The 20,712-nt window shown below is 39.1% G+C and overlaps 1 protein-coding gene and 1 non-coding gene across 13 annotated transcripts in view; one reads left to right on the top strand and one right to left on the bottom strand.

Annotated features, from left to right (window-relative positions):
- The window catches only part of PTPRM (protein tyrosine phosphatase receptor type M), a 666,818-nt gene that overhangs the window by 206,657 nt on the left and 439,449 nt on the right, over positions 1-20,712 (top strand). The gene's annotated exons all lie outside the window — the stretch shown is intronic.
- Positions 7,073-7,205, bottom strand: LOC118663902. Its single transcript, XR_004970201.1, has one exon. It is a non-coding gene; the product is annotated as a small nucleolar RNA SNORA51 (small nucleolar RNA).

Raw genomic sequence — 20,712 nt, 5'->3', positions numbered from 1 at the left:
CCATGTCCTTGTGTCCACAGCACGTTGGCTCAGGTCCAAAATCCTTCCCTTCTCCACCATCTCTGTCATACTTCCCACCCCAAACACTCCCTGTTTTGACTAAATACTGGAAAATCTGAGGGCATGTTATTTTTGCAATGAAGGTAAATTTTACTAGAGCCCTCTGTAGGAATTTTGTATTTCCCTTAGAGTTTAGGAGGGGAGAGAGAGGGAAGAAGAGGGAGGCACCTAAGGACTAGCCATGCATTTCCTAGGAAACCTGGAGGCTGGTTTCAGGGGCAGACCTATGATAGCACATTCTTGGTAGTGAGTTGTCCAGAGAAATTCAGTGGTCCTGAGCTTTGAACATGGTGACTTTGGAGTAATAGGAGGCAGGTGGAGTCTGAGGCAACTGGAGAACCAACTAGAATCAGTAATATCTATTCTTAAGGATCTACAGGAACAAAAGACCCCACTATGTACCTACCCCTGTCTAACCCCTTCCTGCCTTCCCTTGCCTCCAGTCCCTCTTCCTCTTATCCTCAAAAACTGCCCTTTGGCAAGTTGGAATAGAGGTATAAATAGGTCCCCGAAGTGTAAGAAAACTGCATTTCTCCTGGTGGAATCATAATCTAGTAGTTAGGCTCAGTAGCACGCTTATTACAGCGCTAACCGGGGGACACAGTGCACTATGTGGACTCATTATAAATAGCCTGGGGATGCAAATTACATGAAGTGCATAGTTTCCATAAGAACATTCATTATGATTTCTAGGTAGCCTGCTTACAAATTAGTTCTTGAGCAAAGCCTGTTTGTTGCACTTGACTCATAAAGCATTAGAGGTGCAGTGGAAATAGTGTGAACTAAGTGCCTTATTAGCCTGAAAGACATCTATTTAGTTGTGTGTGTGTGTGTGTGTGTGTGTGTGTGTGTGTGTGTGTGTAAGAGAGAAAGACAGATGGAGGGAGGAAGGGAGAGGTTATGATTTGAATAGACATTTGGAAGGTACTGTCTCTGAAGTTTGGTGGAGGGCATCTTTTACTTTCCTTAAGGATTGCTTTTTTTCTTACTTCAGCTATTCTAGTGACTTTTAACCTTTTTACAAATTATTTAATGAGGTTGTAGGTTCTTTCTGGTCCATTGTGGGCTCTTATTGCTCTCTTCTACCTCTCCTTTCCCATAAACTGCGGCATGTCTTATCAGCTGCTTTTCTCTTTCCAGTTGAGGTACCTAGTGGCCCATTAATATTTGCATGACCAACGCTGAAGAATGATCTTTCACAGTGGGAAGTGAGCCTCTTGGATCTTCAGTTCCATGGGTTTAGTGCAGGAGAGGTCTGATCTGCCCAGGAACCTCCTGCAGCTGTTATGAAATGGTGGGCTCTTTCCCTTCTCTTAGGGGACAGAATATGATGAACTGTCATGGCCCTGTATGAAAATAAATCTCTACAAAGCAGTATGGGAGAGCTGTGTAATCTACCCGGAATTTAAAATTTCCAGTTGCCAACTTACTACTGAGTGTTAAAAACTGAGCCTTAAGAAGGTTTTTTTTTGTTTTTTGTTTTTCTGTTACAGTAATACTTACTCAAAGTGAACCTGCTTATTAAGGAGAAATTGAGTCTAGATCAGTGATGGTGAACCTATGACACGCAAACTCATTTTTTTGGTTGATTTTTCTTTGTTAAATGGCATTTAAATATATAAAATGAATATAAAAAATATAAGTCTTTGTTTGACTACGGTTGCAAATATCAAAAAATTTCTATATGTGACATGGCACCAGAGTTAAGTTAGGGTTTTTCAAAATGCTGACAGGCCAAGCTCAAAAGGTTCACCATCACTGGTCTAGATGGTCTAGCTCTTTGAAGAGGGAGGTTTTTTTTTTTTTGTTTGTTTGGTTTTTTTTGCTTAAAGTAATACAAAGGGTATTACATATGTGTCCATTTTTTCCCCCCGCCCTAGACAGTCCCCTAGCCTCCCCTATCCCCCAGTGTCTTATGTCCATTGGTTATGGACATAGGGAAGGGAAGGGAAGGGAAGGGAAGGGAAGGGGAGGGGAGGGGAGGGGAGGGGAGGGGAGGGGAGGGGAGGGGAGGGGAGGGAAGGGAAGGGAGAAACATTGATCAGCTGCCTCTTGCATGCTCCTTACTGTGGATCCAACAGGCAACCCCAGCATATGCCCTGGCCAGGAATTGAATCTGAGATCTTTTGGTGCATGGGACAACGCTCAACCAACTGAGCCACACTGGCCAGGGATGCACACTTTTTTCTATTATTTATTTGGTCTTTTCTGTTACTTTCTTTGTTTTCTTTCAAAATTCATATTAGACTTATTTTTAAACTTCATGCTTATCTTAACTTTTTTCTCTCTTTCACTATCCCTCCCTCCTTCCCTCTCTGGTTAGAGGGAGTTACCATGTAGGATAATTCTTTGGCTCTGCCTTCTAGATTACTAATGTATTTTCAGCTGTATCTTTTTCCATTTAGACCAAATATTGTGTTTTTCATTTAAAAAAAAATTTTAATATTTTCTAAATCACCGTTTTAGTGCTACTTCCACTATTTGTTGTGTTACTGTTTCTCTTTCTTGGTGTTTGTTTTCTTCAAATGTTCAATAACTTGTGGTTTTCTCTGCATATCTCTACTGGAAGTTTGATATTACCCAATTCATAAGGCAATATTTCTCCAGAGATTGTGGGGATGGTATGGGAGGGGTATTTGGTAGTGACTGTGCAGATCCCTGTCCCCCCAGGATATCAGCAGCCTCCTATGGCAGACTTGCTAACACCTGCCATGGGCATGCACTGTGCCAAATGGATTCTCTTTGTGGGATTCAGAGACAGACCTACAAGAATGGATGTGCGGGAATGCAATTGAAGTGCAGGCAACTGAATGGACAGAAGGGAAACCTGCACCACCTAGTTCTCTAGAGAGGGATGATAATGATGATAAAATAATAGTGATAGGCAATGAAGTCAGTTGATACGTGTATCAAGCATAGAGAAACTTTTTCACTCCACACCCTGTACCACCATGTATCTAGTTGTTCAAATGAGAAATTGAAGAGAGGTCCCAGCTTCTTCCTTCCCCTCATCCAGGCCATTAGTAGTCCCAAACTTTCTTCTTTCTAAATATACTTCAAATCCATCTACTTTCCTCTATCTCCACTTCTACCATTGCTTGTCTCAGTTATTGATGAAATAGCTATTAAGTTATATTTTTGTTCTGTGAAGACAGAAAAATAGATTGTGGGGTAAAGTAATACATTTGGTTGGGGGCATGTTTCTGTCTTACTGACAATAAATTTTCGTCATAGTGATGTCCAGTGTGTGGTTTAAATAGTGGACTAATATCTGAGAAACACTTCAGAGTGAAGGCAGCACATTTGGAAGAGGTTTATAGTTTAAAGAATGGGAATAGGCTTAATGCTTGGTGGGAAAGTCAATACAGAGAAATAAATTGAAGTTTTAGTACAAAACTATTGAAAACACTTAAATGTATGGGAGCATCTGCATTGCTACATTGTTTGAAAGATGTCAATGTATGTTATATTCTCTCCCTTTGAAGGAATTCTAATTTAACAGGTGATATAAGACATGTCTGAACGAAAAAATCAGTAACAACTGACGAGTGCAAAATGAGTGGTAGGTACTTTTGGGTTCCCAGTTATGTTCTGTAAGATTTAATAGCTTCATCAAAACCAGAGAATTCTGTGACAAAGTAGTTTGACAATTTGCTTATTCTAGGATTTCCCAAATTTAATTCATCTGAATATATACAATGTTCCTCCCTCACCCCCCAATTTAGTGGTATCCTGCAAATTTTGATAAGTGTATTTTGGTATTTTCTCAGTTAAAAACACTTTATAATTTTCCTCTTGATATTTCTTTGACACTGAGTTATTTTGTAGTATTTTAGTGTATTAGAAACACACAAATATTTAAGTATTTTCCAGATGTTTTATATCATTTATTACAAATTGAACTCCATTGTGGTCAGAAAACATTTTGATATTTTTTGAGTCCTCTTTACATTTATTTAGGTTTATTCATAAACCAGAATATGTGCTATTTTGGCAAATGTTCTGTGTATACTTGGAAAGAAGGTGTATTTTGATGTTATTGGGTGTAGTGTCCTATTAATGTCAATTAGGTTGATTAATAATTTTTTTAAATCTTATTTATTAGTACTGATTTTCTGTTTACTTGCTCTGTTAATTATTGAGCAAGGGGTATTGAAATTCTGATTGTAATTGTGGATTTGTTTATTTCTTCTTGTAGGACTGCCATTTTTTTTGCTTTATATATTTGGGAGCTCTATTTTGCGGCGTAAAAATGTTTAAAGTTGTTTTTACTCTTGATGAATTGGCCATTTTATAATTATGAAATGGCTTGCTTTATCACTGATAATATTTTTCATACTGTGAAATCTATTTTATACATACTGTAGTTTTAGTTAGTATTAGTTACATATTTTTTCATCCTTTTACTTTTAACCTAGTTATATGCTGGGGTCCAACCCCAGCGGGTCCAGGGGTCCCCAAAGGTGTGGACGGAGTCGGCGAAGAAGGAATGACACTGAGACAGCGTTCAGTTGATCAGCAGCCTAGCCAGGATCTCTAGCCAGGATCTTGGACCGGCTCCCGGCACTTATACCTTTGTATTTTAGGTACATTTATTATAGGTGGCATGTAGGTGAGACTTGCTTTTAAAAAAAATCTAATCTGGCACTCTGCTTTTTAATGGACATATATAGACCATTTACATTTAATGTAAATATTGATACGGTTAGATTTAAATTTATCATCTTGTTGTCTGTTTTCTGTTTGTTCCATCTATTTTCTTTGTTGACTTTCTTCTCTTTCTGCTTTCATTTATATTGAGCATTTTTTATTATTTTTCTTTGATGGCTTTATAAGCTATAAGTCTAATAATATTGATACACATAATTAACATATTACAGGTTACCCTCAAGTGATAGTATACCAATTTAAGTACAGAATTAGAATCTTCCATAGTGAACTTCCATTTCTCTAACCTCAGCCTTTGAAAATTTTTTTTATTGATTTTAGAGAGAGAAGAGGGGTGAGGGAGAGAGAAAGAAATATTAGTGTTGAGAGAGAAACATTAATCAGTTGCCTCCTGTACACACCCTTACCCTAGAGCAGGGGTGGGCAACCTTTTTGTGAGTACGTGCCAAAACCAGCAAAATCTCTGACTCAAAATTCTTCAGTGTGCGAACCCTAATTTTTTGAGAACATGTTACGCCTACTTGATATCTCTTAAGGTGTATGTATGTGAAGAACCTTGAAGAAATAATAAAATTCATTTGAGCGACAAAAACACAGTATATGATGATGAAAAATACATTTATTTTTTTAATGTATACATGTTCACTGATAGTCCGACAGAAAACTTTATGACTCCGTTTGATATTATCAGTGGGACTTTTACTGCTGCATCACTGATGACAGAGATTTTACGTCAGGTTTATATTTCGTGACCTTCAGAGATATGCACGAGCTACTACTTTCATCCGTCAGGCTACTCCTATTACGAGACTTAACAAAATTCATCATTGAGAACAAAGATTCACAAGCGTATGTGGATGAAACCAAAACACTGGTCGGATCTAGGAAGGCAGGGAGAGTTAAGGCAGAGGCATAGAAATTGCTCTTCCCCTCTCTCGTCAATCCATGTCTATGGTCTTTAAGATAACTTGTTATGTAAAATTATTTATCTAAGATGCACCTACATTGAATTTATCTGAAAAATAAAAAAGTTGATATTAAGAAAAAAATTGTAAATGGAAGATTATAAGAGAGGGTTTTGCATGCCAGCAAAAGTTACTGGCGTGCCATGTTTGGCACGCGAGCCAGGGGTTGCCCACCCTTGCCCTAGAGACTGAACCAGCAACCTGGGCATGTGCCCTGACTGGGAATCGAATTGGCAAACTTTTGGTGTACTAGAGATGCTCAACCAACTTAACCACACTGGCCAGGGCTCTACCCTCAGCATTTACTGTTATCATCATACATTTTACTTTTATATCTTTTGTAAACTCCAAGTACATGGTTATTCCTTGTATTATACAATTTTCTTTAAAAAAATTAAATAATAGAACAAAATCTTAAATATTTACTCATACAGTTACCATTTCTGGTGCTATTCATTGCTATATGTAGATTCATAGTTCCATCTGGTATTTTTTTCTGCCTAAAGTACTTTATTTATATGTTATAATTTGTATTTGTGATGAGTACTTTCAGTTTTTGTATGTCTGAAAATGTCTTTATTTTCCCTTCATTATTTTTGAAAATATTTTTGCTGGGTGTGGAATTCTAGTTTGACAGTTTTTTCTTTCAGTATTTTAAATATGTTGTTCTACTTTCTTCTTTCTTGTACTGTATTTGATGGGAAGTCAGCTTTCATATTTATCTTTAGTCCTCTATAAGTATAGCCTCTTTTTTGCCGATGGCTGCCTTTAAGATTTTTCTGCTCATCACCAGGTTGATGCAATTTGATTATGATGCACCTTGACATGGTTTTCTTTATTTATTTCCAGATTTCTTATGCTTGAGGTTCATGAGCTTCTTGGATCTGTCAGTTTATAGTTTTCATCAAGTTTGAAAACTTTTGCTTTTATTTCTTGAAATAATTTTTCTGTCTGCCCTCTTTCTCTTCTTCTTTGGGGACTCCAGTTACGTATTTATTATATCTCTTGAAGTTGTTCCACACATCATTGTTACTCCGTTAATTTAAAAAATATTACTTTCTGTGTTTCATTTTGGATAATGTCTATTGTTATGTTTTCAAGTTCATTGATCTTTTATTCTGCAATGTTTAAACTGTAATTATTCCAATCCAGTGTAATTTTCTTCTCACACATTGTGGGTTTTAGCTCTAAAATTTCTATTTGCTTTTTAGAATGTCTTTCATGTCTCTACTTAACCTTTTGCACATATATAGTTATAACTATTTTAATGTCTTTGTCAACTAGCTATATCTATGTAGTTCTGGGTTTATATCGATTGATTTATCTCCATATTATGGGTCCTATTTTCCTATTTGTTTGCATGGTTGGTAACTCCCCCACCATGTTCCCCCATTCACTGTATAGACCAGGCAAAGGGCCAGGGCTGAGGAATATATGGGATGGGTTTACTCTGCCTCCTTTTTTATGTACAGTCAATGTAAGAACGCAGCCTTTGGTAAGCGCTGGGAGACCGCATGGTTGGTAACATTTGATCAGATGCCAGACATGGTGAAATTTATATTGTTGGGTATTCCTGTAAATTCTTCAGCTTTGTTATTATGGGATGTGTTATTTGGAAACAAGTTGATTCTTTTCAGTCTTGCTGTTAAGATTTGTTAGGCAGAACTGGAGCTGTATGCAGTCCAGGATTATTTATTCCCCACCGGTGAGGCCAGATTTTCCTAGGTCCTCACAATACTCTGTGCACTGAGAGTTTTTTTCAGAATGGCTGGTGGGAACATGCACTGTCCCTGCCCCATGTGGACATTGTCGTCTCTAATCCTCTCGGGTAAACCTTTCTCCAGATGTAGGTAGTTTTCCTACACGCTTGTGCTGAGGGGTACTAAGCTCTGTGGATCTCCAGAGCTTTCTCTGTGCAGCTGACTTTTTGCCAATACCTGTCCTATAAACTGTAGCCACCGTGGCTTCTCTAAACTTTCTCTGCTTAGTCCCTTCAACCCAGGGAATCGGCGGGGCTCTGCCTGAATTCTCCCTACTTGTTCACAGCCCGGAGACTCTCTCAAGGAGTAATCTGGGGGAATTTTAGGGTTCACCTCACTTGTTTCCCATCTTTCAAGGATCGTTGTTCTTCAGTTCCTGGAATCGAGTTCCTTCCAAACTGTTATTTTGTATGTTTTGTCTGATTTTTATCTGTTTCACATGAAATGGTGAATCTGGCTGCCATCACTCACCCCATCGTTGTGCAAGCGGAGTTTCCTCTGCAGTGTTTTCCAGATTTTGAACGTGGAGCCCTTTTTCCAAAGAGTGTCTAATTGAACTAGTATTGGCTTTGGAAAATGCCAACGTAATAAAAGAGAAAGTTGTGTTCTGTTAGTTAAGGAATATTTCTCTTATGTGTTAGAAGCTGGAGTCTCAGAGTTGGCTTGGCATAGAGAGTTGACATAGAGATCTCCCAGTCTCATTGTCTTCAAACCAGAAAAATTTTAAAACAGTAATGTGCTCCTCTCATGCAGTTATAATCTCACATGCAAAGTTTCCCATCATAAGTTGCAATATGTATAAAGAATGTAATTTCCAATAAATGATAGATATTGATATTCTGACATGTTATAATTATTCTCTTTGTCATCTGGAATCTAAATACCATAGTGACTTGAGGCCCATATTGTTCATTTTAAATCATGAGGAAATTCTTCTTTAACATTTAGAAATTTTACATTATTTCCCCTTCTTGATATCATATTTCATTCCACTTTCCCCACTGAATTTATTTATAATGTTATGTGTTTGCTTCTTTGACACATTTATGAATCACCTTAGCTTATCTATATCAAAAATAAACATATAAATTAATTCCATGCTTTAAAAAACTTCTCATGATCATAAAAATTCTGTTTGAAAATAAAATTCATTTTGATTGACTTAGCATTATAATTCTCAGTAGCACGCAGTTGATCCAAACAGCAAAAATATATAAAGCACAGATAAATAATAATTCAGCATAGATCCTTGCTGGGTAGTCAAGTTGATTGAAACATCATCCCAGTACACCAAGGTTTCGGGTTTGGTCCCCAGTCAGGGCACATACAAGAGTCAACCAATGAATGCATATACAAATCAGTGTCTTTTACTTTCTCTCTCTCTCTTTTCCTCTCTCTCTAAAAGTAGTAAAAAAATCCTATTTCAGCATAATAATTGAAATTTTATTTGAAATGCATCTCCTTGAGAAGAAAGGGTATTTTATTTTTTCTAGTTAGTCTGTTTACCTGTGAATGATAATTATGCATTTCTAGAATAAGGCCAGATAAATAGGTCATATTGAAAATCCAAGGTAATTGTGACGTTAGGTAAACACATAGTGGTAACACCTGAAATATTTCTGGATTGTGTAAGTTTATATAAATATAATGACATCTGACTTTTTTTACTTAATGTATTTGAAGCTTTATAAATTTCAGAGACAACTGAACTTTTTGCATGGAGGTGGATGACCAACAGAGCATTAGGTACTAGTTAGGGCTATTTTTGTACTACCTCTGCTCATTTTTAATAATTGACAGTTGACTACTATATGAGGCTAAACTTGCACAATGGTGTAAATATAACATATGGTTTTTATTATAACAAAAGTATTTTTAACTTTGTGAATGATTGATTCAATTTATGAAATTATTTCCCTGCTGTTTTTCTATCTACTCTGTGAAATAATACATACCTTTTCAGGGATATACTTTGGCTATTCTGTTGTCCTGTAGCAGGATGATGGATAGAAACGTCTCTGGTAGGATAATTGGGGTCACATTGTAAAATTGGACTTGTCCTTGCACCATGCGATGCTCAGAAGTCTTGGAATTTGGGCTCAGGTCCAGGGCAGCCTGTCATGCGCTCCTCTGAGCAGTGTTAATCACACTGCTGGTCTTCACTTGGAATGAGTTTCCAGGAAGCCAGTAGGGATTGAGGCTACTGATCTCTCTATCCGAGCACTTTAAGGATGAAAAAGGCTTCATGCCAGAAAGGAATGCTCTGCCAGGCACATGGTATGTGCAGAAACTGGTGTCTGTCCTTTTAACCTCATGCTGCCTAGTCAAATTGGCTGGGGGATTTTATGAGTTATTCACTCCTTCCCCTGGAGCGAAACCAGTTTGCTTTTATCTTGGCCAACACCCTCTTTGGAGGGAGCTTTTAACTAAAGTTGTCAAGGAAAGATGTGACTTAATTCCTAGGGAATATGATTTCATAGAACAACACTGTTTCTTCTAAACTAACTTAGATATTTTTTTAAGGGACTTGGTGAAAAGTAGCTCAAAGAATAAAGAAAGCATTATTAATTGGCTAGCTCTGCATATTATTGCATCTGGATGAGAGCTTTAAAATTCACCCAAGCACCTTCACTTCTTTAACTTCATTCAGTTATTCAAGAGCAGTTTTGACTCTATCTATCCTAAGATAAAATTCTTTGTGTCTCATCCTTCCGGCATGGAATGACATCTTAGTCCCTAAGACACCTAATTAAACTCCTACATATCTTGTCTTGGCCCTCTGGACTCTGGTCTCTATTCATCTTTTTATTTACCACAGAACCTGACACACGGTGGATTCTGGGAGAGAATGAATAAAGAATTGTCCTAAGCACATCTGAAATCGTGCTTATACTTACTAGCTGTGATATCTTGGGGGCAGTTACCTTCATCTCTGGTCTAGGTTTCTGCACCCCAAAATGGAAATAATCATAAACTCTACATACAGAATTTTGGTCAAAATTAAATGTCTATGAAGTACTTACTTGCCGGGGTCCAACCCCAGCAGGTCCAGGGGTCCCCAAAGGTGTAGACGGAGTCGGCGAAGAAGGAAGGACACGGAGACAGTGTTCAGTTGATCAGCAGCCTAGCCAGGATCTCCAGCCAGGATCTCCAGCCAAGTTCTGGTCTGGATCTCCAGCGAAGTTCTGCCGTTTATTGTCTTGTTACATCCGTATTTATCCCAGTTGATTTTAATCCTGTCAATTTCTATTACAAAGGTTAGGGCGTTTCTTATCTCCATTCCAGGGAGTAAAGATTATGTAGCTTAAGCATGATTGTTTGTAGTGATTAACTACCCGCCTGGCACTTAGTTAAGGAGTTTCATCCCCTCCCTGACTTCAGGGAAAAATTCCTACCTGGGGAAACAACCTTTCTAGGAGAGGCATCCCCTCCCTGACTTCAGGGAAAAATTCCTACCTGGGGAAACAACCTTTCTTGGAGAGGTGACCTTGGTTAAAACACACAGCGCTAAGGGGAGCAAACATATTAAGAACAGTATGCTATATACGTCAGGTCCCTTGAAACATATGCTGTGCAGATGTTTCTTTCCTGCAGCGACTGTGTCAAGCAGCAAGGATGGACCGGCTTCCGGCACTTACTTGATGCCTGTGCCCATGAATGCTTAAATAGCTGCTGTTCTTATTGCTATGGGTGGAGTGAATGCAGGAATCCACACATGTGTCCTTACTGGCATCCCTGCTGGAGATGTGAGCAGACCTCCTGCTCACAGGGGATTCATGTTCCAATAGAGCAGTGGTTCTCAACCTTCTGGCCCTTTAAATACAGTTCCTCATGTTGTGACCCAACCATAAAATTATTTTAGTTGCTACCTCATAACTGTAATGTTGCTACTGTTATGAATCATCATGTAAATATCTGATATGCAGGATGGTCTTAGGTGACCCCTGTGAAAGGGTCGTTCGACCGCCAAAGGGGTCGTGACCCACCCGGTTGAGAACCGCTGCAATAGAGAGATACGCAGAAACTCATCGAAAAAGTACAGCAGGGTGAAGGCTTCTCTTAGGAACCCAAGAAGACTCAGGAGCGAAGGGTTTCATTTATTTAAAGGCTAGGATTGAGGAAGAGTTACAGGAGAGGTAAGGCCTGGGCACCTCTACATTCCATTTGAGAAAGGAATGCAGTTTTCTAGACAGTCAGTATGGTACAGTAGAGGAAATATGTTTGAGGGATTTCAAGTGGGTTAGTACTTCCAGGGTGTGACATCGAGAAGGGAGAGAGGTTGTGAAGTGCTGGGAAATGGGATTAGAGAGGCATTGAAAGGTTCTGTAAAGTAGAGGGTCATGGTCAGATATTAATTTGTGTAAAACTCATACCAGATGAATCTCCATCTCTGCTGACCAAGTACATTGCTAATTTATACTTAACCCCTGTCCCTTAAAGTACGGTGAGGCTGTGCAGGGCCTTGTTGGAAGAGAAATGGTGGGGCCTATAGGACCCTTTGGTTTGTTCCTCTGCCCCCCTAAACCCACCAGGTTTGCCACATCCACACACATCCAGACGCTGTGCTGCATGGTCGCAGGAAGTGTTCTCCTCTGGTTAGACCTCTCCTTGGAGCCTGAGGCCCGCAACACAGTGTGTCTCCAGGTGTCCTCTGTGTGCCTCCTGCTCTCTCTCTGGGTGAGCTCCCTGCTGCTCTGCCAGAGCCAGGCTGGTGCACCCCTGCTGGGATAGTAATGAAAGACTGAATTTAGGCTGCCTCAGCCCACTCCTGCCAGCCAGTATCACCAACTCAATCAAAGGGGGTTATCTTAGAATGCAGACTCTGCTTCTCCGAACAGTAACCAATAAAGCTACTTACTCTGCACAGTTGAACCTGCTTTGCTCTTATTCATGTGTGATTCCTGAGGAAAGAACACTTAGAATCTGTCTGCGACAGACACTGATATTCTATGTAGAGGAAATTATGGTGACAAGGTCCCCAGGTTTCCTGCTGGAAAGCCACCCCTTCAAGGTATCCCCCAGGTCCGAGAGTTCCTCCCCTGGGGAGCCCTGCCACCTCTGTGCACTTTCCCTCCGAGACTCCATGTTGCCAGGCTGCTGATCCTCTGGGCACAGCCACCATCACTGACTTCTGTCATTAGAGCCACTGTGGCCTGTGGGAAGGGCAAGTGATTTCCCTTTGGCTACTCCATCTCAAGTGCCGTCAGGTCCTTCCCACTGATTCTTGGCAGAGAGATTCATTTCCAACCTGACTTTGCCAGAGTTCAGCTGCAGAGGAGGGAAGTGCATGGGAATCAAGCAGCTGGTTAGGACCTACTCATGGGACTCCTGCTGGCTCCAGCCTGCCTCCAGGGGCAGGGCCCAGCTTCCCTCCCATGACAGGAGCCCTCCACAAGGCAGCCTCTCTCCTCCCAGTCCATATCAAGGGGACTGTTGACTCTAGAAAGGAGAAGTTCTACCCCCACGTTTCATACTAGGACTGATCTTAGAATAAACAGTGGGCAGAAAATACAACGGGAAAGGTTCTCCCCACCCTGGTACCTCGATCTAGCTTCATGGCTCCAGCAATGCAATTCCATAATGTCCCAGCGTGGACACAGTTCCCACAGTCAGGGTTCTTTGAAGTTAAACAATACCTGTGAGGTATATGAACAGTCGGTACAAGGGGGGCTGTGCCAAGCCGGAGCAGTTCCTTTTCACACTGTCTCCATTATAATTTAGAAAATGCCATGTGAAACACAAAGAAGGCCTTCGTGTTACCCAGCAGGTTAATGTGTTAAATCAGCCTGTGTGAGTGGTGATATAAAGTAGCCCTTTTCTTATTTATGGGAAAAATGGATAGGCACATTTCAGAGTATTGCCATTTTGTAAATATATTAGCTTGAGATGTGATTCCACTTACATTTTCTTCATCAGGCAACTTATTTCATTTATATTTATTAATGTCACCCCGACTGTGATCTGTACTTTTAAACTATATTTTCCCTTTCGACAAACCTCAGTACTATTTTGTCCCTACTCAGTTTCCTTGCGAGCACATATATCCAGAGCTGTTAAGGTGAACTAAAAAATATTTCATGTGCTTCAAAATGCCTGGCCTGGGCTATAATGTAGAAACAGTATTTTCTCCCATTGAGATTGATTTAACAATAATCTCCAGCTACAATATTTTAATTTCTTGTGACCAAAAAATGCAACATCAGTAATAGAATTAATCAAGTTGTTCTGACTTGAAAGTTTCAGTTCTGAATGGTTCTTTATAAACTATATACTTATAGAGTTATATTTGTAATTATGACAGTAGTCAAATAATGTTGCATATGAAATAAAGGTATCCATGACTAAATGTTTATAGGTGGGTTTAAGTCACTCATCCTCTTGGTTTGATGTGGCTGAGAGTGACAGAAATGCTCTGGACCACACGTCTGTTGGCAAGGATGCTGTTTTTCTAGACTGAATAAGAAGCTGGAAAGACTGCAGTGAAAGGGTTTATTACAGTCTAATGGAGAAACAGTGTTTTAGAAGGCATGCAGGACAACTGGATTGTGAAACCAGCCCTGCTGGTACTGCACTTGATATAACACCTGTGCTAATTCTACATTGTGTTCTTGAGAAGATAAATGAAGTAATAGGCATGAAAATATTTGTGAAAGAAAAATTGTTACACAAATAAAGAACCACTTTTCATCTCTTTTTTGTTTGGCCCAGCAGTTCACATCTAGTGCTGCTCAGTCCCCAGTATCAAGGATGTGCAGTGACTGCAAAGACAAAATTTTATTTTGAAACCAAAATGAAAATGATTTTCAGATTGCGTGCCATTTGGATTATCTGGACCATTAATCATAAATAATGAAAACCTGAATATAGATGATAATTATAGTGATATCTTTGTGACAGTGTGTATGGTTCAAATCATGTCTATGTTGAGAAGAACAAACAAAACAATATACATAAATGTTAGATACATTTTATTTTCATTCATAATATTTTCAGGAATCCTGAAAACCAGAGTACATACTAGTAATAATTATATATTTACCTGCCTTAACATTCAATATGACACTCTTTTTACATTCAAGACAACAACAGAAGCATGTTTTATTTCCAGGAAAATGCTACAGTATTCTACTTTAGTTAATCAAGGTATTTGTATTCCAGAGATAGATGCTTAAAACTAGATTGTTAATGTAAAGTGGCATTTTCATATCATAGGTTTATAGATACGTAGAATAGCAATTGAAAAATTATATGTATAAGTAACCAAAACACATGTTTGTGTTTTGTTATTGGAATTTTAACATCAGGACTGAGATACTAAAGGTATCTTAAGTGAATGTGGCATGTAACTCTGATTATCATAAAGGATCTGCAAGATCAGTTGCAAGCTCTCTAGCAGATGTGACTATGGGTCTCATGAAGTAGAACTCTTTCATTTGGGTATAGAAAAGAAGAATAAAACTTGCATGTGTTTCTTGCAAAGTTTTTCTATTTTTAGTGGAAACTAGACTGCCTAACCAGGGTCCTTTCCACCTTGAAAGTTTGCATTTTTCTTCTTTTCTTTCTATATATTTATTTATTTACTTATATAGCTGTCCACTTTTTCCCTTTAAGTTGGTGTTGATCATTTTAATAATTGAGTATTGATTATCTTCATTTTCATGTTTAGGTGGTGATAAAATTATTTAACAAATGTTGCCTTCTGCTTTATACAGTGAATGTTCTCATTTACTTGAACCTAAATGGAATGCCTCTTTTCTTTTGACTTGTGAGTTGAATCTCATGAATATAGTTCAAAACACTTTATTGTTTTATTAAATTTAATGTAATAGGATGTGGCAAATGTTGTGTTTTGCTCCCCATATCCATTCCTCTTCTTCTCACTAACAAAACCCACATTTCCTTTGGGCCCCATCCTTCTTGTTGAGATCATGTGCTTCAGGGGGGCTCCATTCCAGTGGCAAGAGTAGGACCTGTCACACAGGGATGCCCAGAAGCTCAGCTTCCTCAGCCATAAAGATTAGTTCAGAGGCAGTAATCTGGCTTCAATATTGCCAGTCCGTGGAGTCTCAGATCCCTGGCCATCATTACTTATTTAGAAACACAGATCATCCAGTAAGAGTGCATCATGAGATTTATGTCAGGATACAGTGCCATTGCTGCTGCCAGTTTTCCTGGCTGAGAAGAAGGCAGCCATTGGAGGGCAATGCTGATGGAGATATTTGAGTGGAGGCATCGCATCCTTTGAGGCCTGCTTTTCACTCTGCATTTGAGGGCATTTTTATCCCTGGATCTGTTAGTTACATGAGCTCATATATTTCCCTTAAGGATTAGCTTAGTTTGATTTGAGTTTTCTGTCACCATGAAACAGAATAGACTCTGCATTTTGTTTGTTTATAGGGTAGGTTGTGGAGTTTATTTTGAATCTCTCATTTCACTCATATATGGAATCTAATGAACAAAATAAACTGATGAACAAAATAGATCTACAGACATAGAAGCATGGAACAGACTGAAGACTTTCAGAGGGAAGGTAGGGGTGAGGGGGTGGAGGAGAGAGATTAACTGAGGAATTTTTATGCATATATGCATGGCCCATGGGCACAGACAATAGTGTGGTGAAAGCTTGGGAGGGTTAGGTGCAGGGTGGAGGGGATCAATGGGAAAAAAACAAAGTGGGGGCGACATTTTGTAATACTTTCAATAATAAAGATACATTTTAAAAACTAATAAAATAAATTTAAAAAAGAAAAACTTAAGTATAGTAATAGGAATTATAAGGAATTCATTTGAATGTATTTTGTGAAGTTCCAGACTAGCATTTAGGTAGACTTGTAATATCAGGTGGGGAGAATTCAAGTTTTTTGGAAGTTATGGGCAATCACAATCTTCAATGTTGCCCTAGTTAGTTTTGAGGAAAATACATACTCCTTTCATTTTCAACAAGGGCTGGATTTCCGTTGTCAGCTATTGATTATCTATACTGGAAAGTGGAACAATGGTCTTAAATGCTGTCAAAGGATACTTATATTTTACTTTGAAATGAAACCCTGGCGGAGCAATCTACCTTTCTTATGTCAGTCTTAAACCAACAAGAGATATATTTGTTTCCCAAACATTTAAATTAACGGTCCAGCAGGATCACTGACTGAGAGAGGAAAGCTTCCTCTAGTTTTAAATTTTGTTCTAGATAAATTACAAGGGGAAAAAATTGTGATTATTAAGAAATAAATTACTTATCAGAAGACACATATCCACATATGGTCATTAGGCAACTTTCTTTGATCTTTCAAATCTTGAGGCTCTTGGGGAGGATGCCTGGGGGCAGAGAAGAGAATCACTAGGTAGGTCTAACTCCAGAAGTTCACAGGGAAAGTAATCCAGATTACCTTTTTGTCAGGGTCTGCCACTGGCAATGTGTCCATTACTGTCAGGCAGGATTCAGCTTCTTATTCAGACTTCAAAGCTTGCTATGGCAAGAAACTGACAAATGGTCAGAAATGTGCCCTTAGTGATGTGCCTCTGTGATGGTGTGTTTTGTTCAAAGGATAAATTGGCTTTAGATAGTGGGAAGACCATTAGAAGCATATGGTGCAGCAGTTGGCTGCAGACTTTGTTTGTTTTGTTGGAATTCCAGAAGCTGCTACTATTTGGCTTTGACATGTCCTTGAAAATCCAAGATGCTCTGGTCAGTGCGTTTATTGTATTAAACTTAATATAAATTTTATTGGGATCTTTGTTATATAGGACAGGCTTTCTTTACATTTCAAATTGATCTGATATGAAAGGACAGGATGCAATTTGTAAAGTACCACAATGAAAGTAATTGGAGAAGCTACATGCAGAAATCAGGCTCATTACTTTATAGCCACATGGCATTATATTTAGTTCCTTGAGCCGAATTCTTCCATATAGAAGGCATTTCTGTCATCACTGAAGCTCCTGGCAAGTTGGAAGTGATCACAATATAACCAAAATTGTGTAATTCAGAAGAGATATAGGGGCTATTCTGGAGCTTCTCTTCTGCTTAGTGCTTCATTACAAGAACTAAACAGTTGTATTTCTAACTTTAGGTCAGACAGGTTAGGGCATTTGGGGCTCAAATCATTGTCTAATGAAAGGCATGGTCAGCACTTGATTATTCAGAGAGCAATTTTCAGATTACCCAGCACCAGAGTTGCTTAAAATACTCTGGCATTAGTGTAATCATGAAAATAGCTAGTTGCCTAGAAAGGGAAGTGACTTCATGCTGTTGATGCTATGAATGTCCTTTTCTGGGTGATTTGAGAATTCTGTAGGATGTCAAATTAAACTCTAGGTTCAGAAAATTCGTAAAGTGAGCTCCCCTTGGCTTAGAAGTAGGAGTTGGGAAAAGAACAGCGCCAAAAATGAAATGTAGTTAACTTATACTTTGAAATTCTTATCCTTTGGGCATAGTAAAACCAAACATGTACACTGTTTTTTGTTTTGTTTTGTTTCACTACCCTAGGTTAATTTAAACTGTCTCTGATGTTATCAGAGTATATGCTATTTAAGCTTTCTAGAATCTGAGAGAGGAGTCACTATAATGAGTTTAACACTTAAGAATTGGCATATATGGAGCATTTACTCATTGTTCAGCATTGTGCTAAGCACTTATGGGCATTATTTCACTTAATAGCCTGATGAGACAGATGCTCCTTTTTATCCCTGGGATGGTTAAGGTCAACTTGACTAGGCAATGGTGCCACTTGTTTGGTCATACAGCAGTCTAGATATTGCTGTGAAGATATTTTTAGATGTGGTTAACATTTAAATTGGGGGACTTTAAGTAAATAAACGTTGAAATCAGTAGACTTTGAGTTAAACAAATTACCTTCCATAATATGGTGGGCATCATCCAATCCATTGAAGGCCTTAAGAAACTGAGCTGTCCCGAATAAGGGATCCTCCTCAAGAATGCAACACAGAAACCCTGCCAGAGTTTCCATCCTGCTGCCATGTGTAGTTCAGATCTGCCAGCCCCCACCATTGCATGAGACAATCCCTTAACATCTCTCTCCAAAACATGTGATTATAAAACCAACATATACTGCTTTTTTGCTTCTCTGGAGCAACCTGACTCATACAATCCCCACTTTACAGATAAAACTTATCTAAAGTCAAGTCACACCGTTCATAAATGGGAAACATGAGATTGGAACCTGGATTTTTAGATTCCAGGGCTCAAGATTTTGACTGTTAAATGTTCCGGTCTCTTAAAAACAAAAATAAAACAATAACAACAATGAAAAACCCTAATGTGATTCTTTTTAAAATATATATTTTATTGATTTTTTACAGAGAGGAAGGGAGAGAGATAGAGAGTTAGAAAAATCAATGAGAGAGAAACATCGATCAGCTGCCTCCTGCACACCTCCTACAGGGGATGTGCCTGCAACCAAGGAACATCCCCTTGACCAGAATCGAACCTGGGACCCTTCAGTCCGCAGACCGATGCTCTATCCACTGAGCCAAACCGGTCACAGCTCCTAATGTGATTCTTATTTCAACTGGCTTTCTCTCGTTCTGAGTGTCTTCATTGTTCTGACGGTTCTGTTGTTACTGAGCATCAATGAAAGATAGAACACATGGTCTTTTTGGTTCATTTGTTTACATTGTTAAATCAAGGAAGAATTATTTTATATCACTGTGCAGTGAAGAAAATAATTACCTCTTTTCCACATGAATCAAAGATAACTGGGCATGCTTTTGATTGTTTTTCTATATTTTCTATAACTAGTAAGAACGTTTTTTCTCTAGGATGTTAGGATATTATTTGTAGCAACCAATACCCTCTGTTGCACCCTCATGCTTCATTCTGAGATTGTGGGCCTCCCCCATGCGTCTGTGGTCTGCAGCAATAACCTGTATACAGTGTGATTATTACCCTTACAAAGTTACAGTTCGTTTCTGTGTCCTTGTCCCACAATGCATTGGAAGGCTCGAGCCATGCTTTATTGAGCCTTTCTTATTTGCCCAGCAAAGTGGCTACTCCTGGAAGGCACTCACTAAATGCTTAGTGACTGACTCCTGCCTGCTGCTCCCCGTCAGAAAGCACTGTTTCGCCCTCTTTGTCTTTGGAACTCACTCAGCTATTTCTGAGTAGTTGCTGCCTGCTCCTAAGTCTAATCTCTAATCTTCTTGTGGTTTCTGGACCTGTATCCGATGTTGGTCCCTCTTCCAAATGCTTTTCTTTTTCCTTATTTCTACTATCTTTTATCTGACCTCTGGGATTTTCTGGATAACCTACCTCTATTTAATCTTTCTACCTATTTCAGATCATCACTTTATTTTCAATGACAGAACAACCAAGCAGGTCTAATCTATGAATCTTTGGAAGTCCCCATAGAATTTCATTTGAAACTAGTTATCCTGTAGTTGCTTCTTTTCTGACAGGGTGCTACTTTGCATTGGACATAGACGGGTGCCCTAGCCCACTTGTTTGGTTGTAGTTTACAAAATTCAAATCTAACAACAATGAAAGAGAACTTATTGCCTTGAGTAGTTTATAGGGGGTGGTGGAGTATGGCTTTAGGCACTGCGGGACCAGGTTCTGCCAACCAGACTCTGTCTCCTTTTCTGTAGCTCAGCTTCTCCCTATGCTGTGGCTTCATTCTCAGGCAAGTTTCTCCCTCCTGCATGAGTGATGACCAGTGACATCCTCAAGTTTAGCTCTCTACAACTCAGGATTGAAAAGGAAGCGGGACCTCCCTTCTCCCTTTCAGTATCCATATTACACACTTTGTGGAGAGGATCATGTACCCAAGTCTAAATGATGCACTCACGGTTAATTACCTTTAGGGGGTGGAGAATTCCCATTAGCCAGCCTGAGGCATCTGTTCACCTTGATTGTTGGACTGGCCCAGACTCAGTGCAGGTGGAGAGTCCGTTCAAAGCGGGGGCGGGGAGGGGACACTGGGCAAACGCAAGTGTCCTGTGTCACGCAAGAGAGAGAGTGGCTACTCACATGTAGAGAGTTAGTTCAAGAGAGAAATGGACAATGCAAATAAAGGGAAAAGCTTCGTATCACAGGTCCATAAGGTTAATGACTTACTGAGTCTGAATTTGCACCCAAATATAGTACTTTTCAAAATATGTAGGCACAAGTTTGCTTCATAGCCATATTGTATTTACCTTCTTTTGTGTGAGTTTCCTCCTTCCATTCCCTCCCCATTTGGCAACATGCCCAGCCTATAGGAGGCATTACATAATGATCTGCTGGAGTAAACTGGAACCAGAGT

This window comes from Myotis myotis, unplaced genomic scaffold (assembly GCF_014108235.1).
Source record: "Myotis myotis isolate mMyoMyo1 unplaced genomic scaffold, mMyoMyo1.p scaffold_m19_p_9, whole genome shotgun sequence".
In the NCBI taxonomy this organism is placed as follows: domain Eukaryota; kingdom Metazoa; phylum Chordata; class Mammalia; order Chiroptera; family Vespertilionidae; genus Myotis; species Myotis myotis.
Note: the sequence above shows the minus strand (reverse complement) of the source record. Positions and strands in the feature narration are given on the sequence as shown.